Genomic DNA, 8,776 nt, shown 5'->3' with positions numbered 1-8,776 from the left:
TTCCAGTTCAAGCCATTTATATACATTTCCGGTGAACAGTACAAGGCATGAGTTTGAGGCCTTTCCTTTCCTTGAAATAATTGAACCAATGTGTGTATTTGTGTGTGGTTCTATAATGAAAGAAATAAAAGAAAGACAATTAGGAATGTGACTTACATAGAACATTCCAGAATACAGACTGCTGAAAACACTTAGCACTTAGCAATCAATGCACTTTTGCAAAGTAACAAGCTATGCTACTGTTATCAATTAGCAAGCAATTAGCATGTATTTAAAGTGAAAAAATAACATCAGCACTTAGAAATTGAACAGGCAAAGTTGCTATGAACAATACAAAGACATTCATTTCCAGCAACACTCAACTCACTTGTCTCACGGACGCACACAGTAATAATAAAAGTCCGTCAGAAAATACACGAGTCCTTTTAGTTGAATCCAAAACTTATCTGGGCATGTCTCCCTCACTGCCGTTACTTAGGAGATGCGCTGTGCATGCTGCGTTCAGGGGCGCTCAGACAAAGAGCAACACATTCAGGTGCACTCAGAAACGGGAGATACAGAACAAAATACTAACCTGAACAGGCCTTTTTTACAGCCGCCCCCAAATTTGTTAATTAAATTTGCCATCAGTGAGGTTTCTGTCATGTATCCGTCCCTTATTGGGGTAGTGCAGGTAATCGGATGAGGCGTACCACAGGGCGGGTGTAGGTTTGGTCCTTCACTTGGACAACTGCTGTTCTTACTTTGCCATCTGCTCCAGGAATAACAGCCTTTACAGTTCCAACTTGCCATTGAGCTCTTGGAAACTGCTGATCAATGACAAGGACGATAGTTCCAACAGTGATGTCATCTTTCTCTGTGTTCCACTTCTGTCTTGTCTGTAAGGTGGGTAGGAAGTGCTGTATGTAGTGTCTCCAGAAATTATCAGCAAGGACTTGAGTGTGCCTCCACCTTTTGCGACTGAGCAATTCGGTTTCTGGATAGACGACTTGTGGGAGGGAGGAGTCTGGCCGCCCCATCAACAAGGAGTTTGGTGTGACAGGATCTGGGTCGGCTATGTCTGTTGAAACATAACCCAACGGTCTGGAGTTAAGGATGCTCTCTACCTCAATAAGAACAGTCCTTAACACCTCCTCTGAGACATGCTGTGCTCCTAAGGTGGTGCGGAGAGCAGTCTTCACTGATCGCACTTCGCGTTCCCAAGACCCGCCAAAGTGTGGAGCATTTGGGGGATTGAAACGGAACCGGATTTGTTCAGCTGCCAGCTGGTCTCGAAGTGCAGGTTCCATGGCCTTAAATGCTTCATGCAGTTCCGTACTGCCTCCTTTAAAGTTAGTGCCTTGATCTGACAGAAGCTCAAAGGGTCTTCCTCTGCAACCAATGAAGCATCGGAGCGACATCAGGAAAGAATCTGCATCCATATTAACCAAAAGATCGAGGTGCACTGCCCGAGTAGTAAGACACTTGTACAGGATGCCCCACCTCTTCTCGTGCGCCTTCCTACTTTGACGAGCATTGGTCCAAAACAGTCCATTCCGGTGGAGTAAAGGGCAGGTTTGAAGAGTCTCAAACTTGAGGGAGGCAAATCAGCCATTTTCGGGACCTCTGGTTGGCCTCTCCATTTCCTGCATTCAGGACAGTTGTGTTGGTGTCTTCGTATGGTCTCTCTTCCTCTTAATATCCAATATTTTCTGCGGAGCTCAGCGAGGACTCGTTCAGCTCCAGGGTGCTTCAACTGATTGTCAAAGTGCTGAATTAGCAGCTTTGTGACAGGGTGAGAGGGAGCTAGAAGTACTGGGTGCAGAAACTCCGGGCTCAGGCTTTCACATCTGCGGAGTCTGCCACCTACGCGGATCAGGTCAGCGGACTTGTCATACTCAGGAGAAAGAGTAAGCAGTTTGCTGCTTGTTGTGATGGCTTTCCCTGATCTGATTAATCCAAATTCATCGGGAAAGCTCTCCATCTGAGCATGTCTCAAGAGGACAACCTCTGCTTCGCGGAAGTCATCAGATGTAGGGTGAAAACTGCTGTCAGCCACCCCGTGTAGTGAACTCGTTGTGGCTTCCAGGAGTTCCTGATATGTGCTGAATTGCTAGATATCAGGTAAGGTGGGACTGGCAGTTCCTGTCAGCAGACCGCAGAATGCTGTCTTTCTCAGCTCCTCAGCCTCTTCAGTAGATTCTCCAACAGGTGCCTGTGGCCAGTGGTTGGGAGGGAGTAGTAGAAAGGGTGGACCCTTGCTCCAGCGATTCTCTCCAACCAGCTGAGACAGTTGTTTCCCTCTTGTTATATCATCAGCAGGATTGGTCACTGTGTCGACATAACGCCAGACAGCTGGGTCGGAGAGCTCCTGTATTTCTGCCACTCTGGTTCCAACAAACACTTTATATCGGCAGGAGTCTGACTGAAGCCAGTTAAGTACCGTGGTTGAGTCTGTCCAGTACACTATCTCAAGGACATCAATCGTCAGCTCCTTCTTCAGGACTGAAGCTAACTGAGCTCCTGTTAGTGCACCACACAGTTCAAGCCTTGGGATAGAGTGTTGTTTCTTGGGTGCAACTCTTGATCTTGCTGCAATGAAGGCTACCTGGACATTTCCATTCTCTTCAGTGCGCAGGTAGGCCACAGATCCATACGCACGTTCAGAGGAGTCGCAGAAAACATGAATGCTGCGACGGCTGTCGCTACAGTCCTGGTACGGGTCTGTGTAGCATCTTGGCAATGTTATTAGCGACAGTTGAGGAAGCTCTGATACCCACGCTTGCCAGGCCTGGAGCAAGTCTTCTGGGAGATGGGGATCATCCCAGCCCCTTTTCTTGTCCCAGAGCCGTTGCACAATGATCTTGGCTCTTGTGGTGTATGGAACAATGAATCCAAGAGGGTCATACTGTTGAGCAAGCAGCCGATAGATGTTACGCATGGTAGGTTCCGAACTTTCACTCTGTTGGTGCTTGTATCGCAGAGTATCAGACTTGCACTGCCACACTAGTCCGAGAGTGTGCTCTTGGGGATCTACCTTCTCCTGCATGAACCATAGTTCACTGCTCTCAGATCGCAGCTCTTTGGTTAGGTGACTTATGACAGACGGAATGTTGCTAGCCCATTGTCGTAGTTCGAATCCACCTTGTCCACCAGTTCCTTAGCTTGCTTTGCAGAGGGCAGGCTCTGTAAACAGTTGTCAACATAGAAACAGCGATCTATAGACAGGCGAGCCTCTTCCCCTGGCTCTGTGTGGTGCTGGACATGAGTTTGTAGCGCAAAGGTGGCACAACACGGACTGCATGTTGTCCCAAAGGGGAGCACCTGCCACTCGTAGACAGTTGGTTCTTTGTCTAACTGCATGTCACGCCATAAGAAACGGAGGAATGGTTTGTCTTCTTCCAGCAGGCGGACCTGGTGGAACATGCCTTTAATATCACTGCTGATGGCGACTGGATGCTCCCTGAACCGTAGGAGAACCAGGAAACAGGCTTGATCCCAGTGTGGGACCAGGAAGGAGGTGGTCATTCAAATACTGGCCCTGTAGTGGGGTATGAACCACGAATTGCTGCTCTCTTTAGCCTCTCCTGGAGAAATGGGTGTAATATAGCCAGCATCAAGCAGTTTGTGAACCTCCTTTGAGTAGATTGCTGCTTTATCAGGTGCTCTTGCTAGCCTTCTTTCCGTTCCACGTAGCAGATTCAACACAGCCTCATTTGTAGCATGGAGTGGAGGAAGATTTTCTTTCCACAGAAGTGGAGTAGCATAGCGTCTAACCCCATCCACTTCTACTCTAGTTGTCTTCTCCTCAAGCTGTCGGACTGCCCCCGCGTCCTGTTTTGACCTGGTGATGAGCCGCTCACTCCGATAAGGCAGCGTATCTAGTTGCCAGAGTTTCTCAACATAAGCTCAGTTTCTGGAGGGGTATAGGAGGTAAACAAGCACTGTTGTGGAGTTAGACGATGGCGAAGGAATCTTGATGGACCTTGAAGAGTCCATCCGAGTCTTGTATGTACTGCTGCCGGTCCATCAGGAGGGCCTAGCCTAACTGGTTCCACTGGAGTTATAAGATGGGGATAGTCAGACCCAATGAGCAACAATGGCTTTGCATCCTTGATGGTTGGAAGCGGTAGATCTTTGAGGTGACGGTACCTTTTCTGCAGGGCTTTAACTGGGTATGAATGGCTGGCTAGAGTTCCTTAGCAGTGAAAGCTCTGTAGATTTGGAATGTGCGACCAGGCTGTGATGCAGAGGCTACAGAGAAGGATACTGTGGCTCCATGAATAGTGCAAACTTCTTGACGAACAGTGCGGAGAGCTAAGTCTTCAGTTTCTCCTTGAAGACCTAAGCGATCAGCAGCTTCCTGTAGAAGTATGGTGTGCTCCGAACCATCGTCCAATATAGCGTAGGTCTCAAGGACCTTGTTGCCGCTCTGCAAGATGACACGACTCAACTTGAGTAACACCTGGCTACTGTTTGTTGGACGATGTAGGTACAGTGTCTCTGAGGTGGAACTCACCAGGCAGGAGCTTTCTGTAGTCGGTTTAGACCTATCTGTTGCTGCAGGGGTTTGGCTGGTATTGACGTCATGGACAACCTCAAGGTGCTTCCTGTCACACTGTTTGCACTTGGCCTTCAGGGTACACTTTGAGGCTAGATGTTCACGACCACATCTCCAGCACCTCTTGTTTGTCTCAATCCACTCTGTCTTCTGTTCCTTTGACATTAGTTTAAAGTTTCTGCACTGGTTCAGATAGTGCTGCACAGAATCGCAGAAAGGACAGTACTTCTTTGGTTTTTCCTGTTTAAACTCACCACCTGATGGAGTGGTAGCTTTCTCCGATTTCTCCTTCTGCTCACTACCATGAAGAATAGTAGTGGGTTTCTGGGACTTCTGGAACTCAGCACGACGATCTTTGCGTGGAGCTTGTTTCTCTTGTTGCTGCAATATTGGCTTCCATCCACCTGTACACGAACCTCATAGTCAAGCCACTCATCTAGGTCAAGCAGTGTTGGAATAGGAGTGCGAATGGGGTTCACAAACCTCTGGAAGTTAGCTCTAAGGTCATGTGGCAACTTAGACAAGAGACGGGACACGTGCGAGCCGCACTGTAACTCTGTCCGTCCCTGTCCTCCCAACTGATGTAACATACCAACTAGAGCACGGACTTGGAGTGCGAATGACTTGAAGGATCGGATAGCACCACTCTTGATGTTGGGTCCATCCATCAAATTGGAGATCCGCTTTAATGCAAGTTGTTGAGGTTGACCATACATCTCTGTCAGTGCCCTCATTGTATCACTGAACAGGTAGCAACCGTTGCTGTACGAATCAGCGATGAGCACTGCATCTTCCAGCTTCAAGTGATCTGTCAATATCTGGAACTTAAAATGCTCCGAAGCACCTGGTGGAAGGATGTTGTCCAACGCAAGTTTCAACCTTGCAAACTCTCTTGGGTCATCATGCACAAAGTCAGGAATGGTTGGCTTAGGACCGCTGTAGATGTCTACCTGAGGGTGTCTACCAAAATGGGCTAGAGCAGGAAGACGTTCTGCAGGGGGCAGTTGATTGAAGGCATTGTAGCGAAGATCATCTGGATAACGTCCATCATTACGTTGGTTCCGATCAACATAAGGAAGATAGCGTTCTTCAGCAAAGCTTCTGCGATCAAGAGGATACTGTCTGCTATCTTGCAAATAGAAGAAATCGTCATTATCCGCTCTCACAGAAGGCTGTCGATGACAAGCAGAGGACTGACAGTAACTTTCACCATAGCTGCGATTAAGAGGGTACTCCCTGTTATCGTGTCTCTGATAGGAAGCAACATATGGAGCTTAGTAGCCATCGTCAGCCATCGTTGACTGTAGAAAGGTCCATACTGGGGATGATATCTGTTGTCACAAAGGTGGAAACTGTCTTGGCGACGAAAGTATTCATCTCTTCGGGGATCCTGGTTGCCCTCAGGCTGGCTGTTACTTTTAGTAAACTTGTGGATTTAGTAAACTTGTGGATCATTGTATCAACTGTTTTATTCTAATTTAATTTACATATTAAAAGGCTATAAATAAAACTAAATTTGAAATGAAAAATTAATTTTAGTTTATTTTTTGGTTCCCTGTAAACCAAAAACAGTTGGTGCATAAGAGGTACATTTACCCTATATTTTTCATACAAGCTAACAAAATAGTAATACCATACATCCAAAGATGTCTAAAAGATGTTCAGGTTGAATCAAGCTGAAGTATAGCAGACAGTTAATTCCTAAATGCAAGCAATCTTTTTCTTTTTCTGATTTTCCCTCCGCAAGTTTCAGCAAATTCGGCAACACACTGATAAAGCGCTCCCTGAAGCGTTGACAGAAGCTGCTTGCTGAGGGATGGATTCGGTCAACCTCTTCAAAAAACTAGAGAATATAAATGAAGACATTATTATTTGCATTCAGTATGTAACTTAAAGTAATTTTAGCCGATACAATGCTTTTAAACTAGGGATGTTAATGATTAATCTTTTATCACCGTTAAGTGCACGTAGATGTGCTCATCTTTCTAAAAAGAACACTAGGTTGTACATATATTATGATGAGTAGAGTATTTTATGGGCTCACAACTCATTCCTGAACAGGTAGATATGCTAATTTGCCTACAAACCAGAAGAATTAAAGGGATACTTCATCTATTTGCAGTAAGCTTTGTATCATTATTTTTGAATGGTCGTGCATCCCACCCTCATTTTACACCTGAGACTAGAGACGAGCAATTGAGGTACAAGACCTGCCTGTCTGTGGCGGTGAGGACGAGGAGCTGGGGCGGTGCTGTGCATTCTGGGAGTTGTTGTCTTTCAGCCACATGAGCTGTGGCGATTCTGGGAGTGAGTTCCCACCCACTGATCTGTGATTGGTCTGTAGCTTCAGTGGTCGAAAATATGAGGAACTAGCGTTGTAGTTTCACCCCGCTAACCGCAACAGCTTCCAGTGACGCAAAAATCCTCATTTTGCATCACTGGAAGCTCCTTTTCAGACTTAGAAATACAAAGATTTCCCATCTCAGGGGAAAATGAGGGCAGGATGCACGACCATTCAAAAATACTCCCAGGTTTCTAAAGATACAAAGATTAATGCTAATAGGTGAAGTATCACTTTAATTGATTTGATAAAACTCCCCGTGGTGTTTCAATGATACTTACTCTAGCAGGCGTCCTTAGAAATTGGTATTTGTCCAGCACATTCTCCGCAGACAACCCTTTTATGATTTCACTGCGTCTCCAGAAGAAGACAAAAAACAATTAAATTGCTTTAATAACTGATCATACTGTCTTGCACTAAGTCAGCAAGTAAAGGTGATTAAAAACATGGGAATATATTCTGCAAATTGCAATAAACTTACAAATGTCGAGTTAGCTGGCTTTCGTAACAAACTTGACGATGTACTCGGGGGCTGGGACTGCTTTGTGAGGCCAAACTTTAATTTCAGCCGTCGGACCTCCCCGTCGCTGACAAGAGGTGCACGCTCTGCTTTGAACTTTCTCTTTAGCGACATGTGCCAGGTGTGCTAGTTAAAATGAAACACATTTGATTATTTGACACATTCCAGCAAATAATAATTAAGTAACAATATGCAGTATTTATCAATGATTTAAAAAACAAAAAAATTGACACTTACGTAGCCATTTCCCAGCCACATCCCTCAGGAAAGGGTATTTTATGATTAGCGCCTTAGAAACTTGAACATACTCTGCATTAGTTGGATACCTAGTTCAAAGGGAACAACAAACTAAATCACTCTCTTGATTTTCAAATATTTCAAAATATATAGAGGTCCAGGTAGAAAAGTTATAGAAACAGAGGTGGTAATAATAGTTACTGACAGGGTGCATTCTGACATCATTTCATACAGCACTCTTGTTATTTTGTTGCGTAGTTTTGGCACGTTGTGGCATGGCTCTTTGGCATCAAGCCTCATCTGTACATCTCTGGGAAACGTTGGAATGACAGTCACAATGGGTAGTCGCTTGCGAATTGGTTCACCACTGTAATGCAACAAGATTAAATCAATATTTCCCGATTATGGATTGTTGAACAGCTGGCAGCCACAATATATGCAATTATATAAACTAAACTATAAACTTGAAAAGATTGAGAAAACATCCTATAACAGAAATCATTAAGCCAGCCAGCTTTTGCACAGGGCTGTTCGCCCACCTCACATGAAATCTTAGATTGTGGTAACAATGACAACTTATATGGACTACAGAAACCAATAAAAATATGAGGGGTCTTTAAAAGAGCCCATAGTCAGGGATCTTCTTTCAGGCTTTGATTACATTTAGTTTAACAAAACATGTATGATAAAAACAAAAAGCCTGAGGTTAAGAAATCTTTGGTGCTACTGTGACAGAAATTTGGTATGAATATATTATCTAGCTGAAGGTATTTATAGGAAAATTATATATAGCATCATATATCACATCACTTTGTCAACATTATGTCAAAATAGGAATAGCATTATCAACATATCAACCTCAGAACGGCAGGGTAATCTGTTGTTGGCTAACAACAGCTAGCGATAGCTAACAAAATGACTGCTAGCTAACTGGTAAACCGTTAGCGCAAGCTATTCTGTGAAATTGTTTGGTTGACTAATGTAACATAACGGTTTTAAAAGTTTAGCTAGTTAACCGTGAGCTAGCAAGAGTTACAGCCACTTCATGTTTATGGCGATTTGATTTGTGGACTTCCTGTTGGATTTTGAGCATGGGTGCAAGAGGGTTTATTGTAGGTGTTGTCAAGATGGATACGCA

At 44.7% G+C, this 8,776-nt stretch overlaps 1 long non-coding RNA gene across 1 annotated transcript; it reads right to left on the bottom strand.

Moving 5' to 3' along the window:
• LOC132954580 (uncharacterized) lies at positions 1-643 on the bottom strand. Its single transcript, XR_009665786.1, has 2 exons — positions 368-643; positions 1-110 (listed from the first exon to the last, which is right to left on the bottom strand). It is a non-coding gene; the product is annotated as an uncharacterized LOC132954580 (long non-coding RNA).
• Between the last annotated feature and the right edge of the window lie 8,133 nt (positions 644-8,776).

The sequence above is a fragment of the Labrus mixtus genome, chromosome 2 (genome assembly GCF_963584025.1).
Source record: "Labrus mixtus chromosome 2, fLabMix1.1, whole genome shotgun sequence".
In the NCBI taxonomy this organism is placed as follows: Eukaryota; Metazoa; Chordata; class Actinopteri; order Labriformes; family Labridae; genus Labrus; species Labrus mixtus.
The sequence above is the reverse complement of the archived record's forward strand: the minus strand, read 5'-3'. Positions and strand labels throughout refer to the sequence as shown.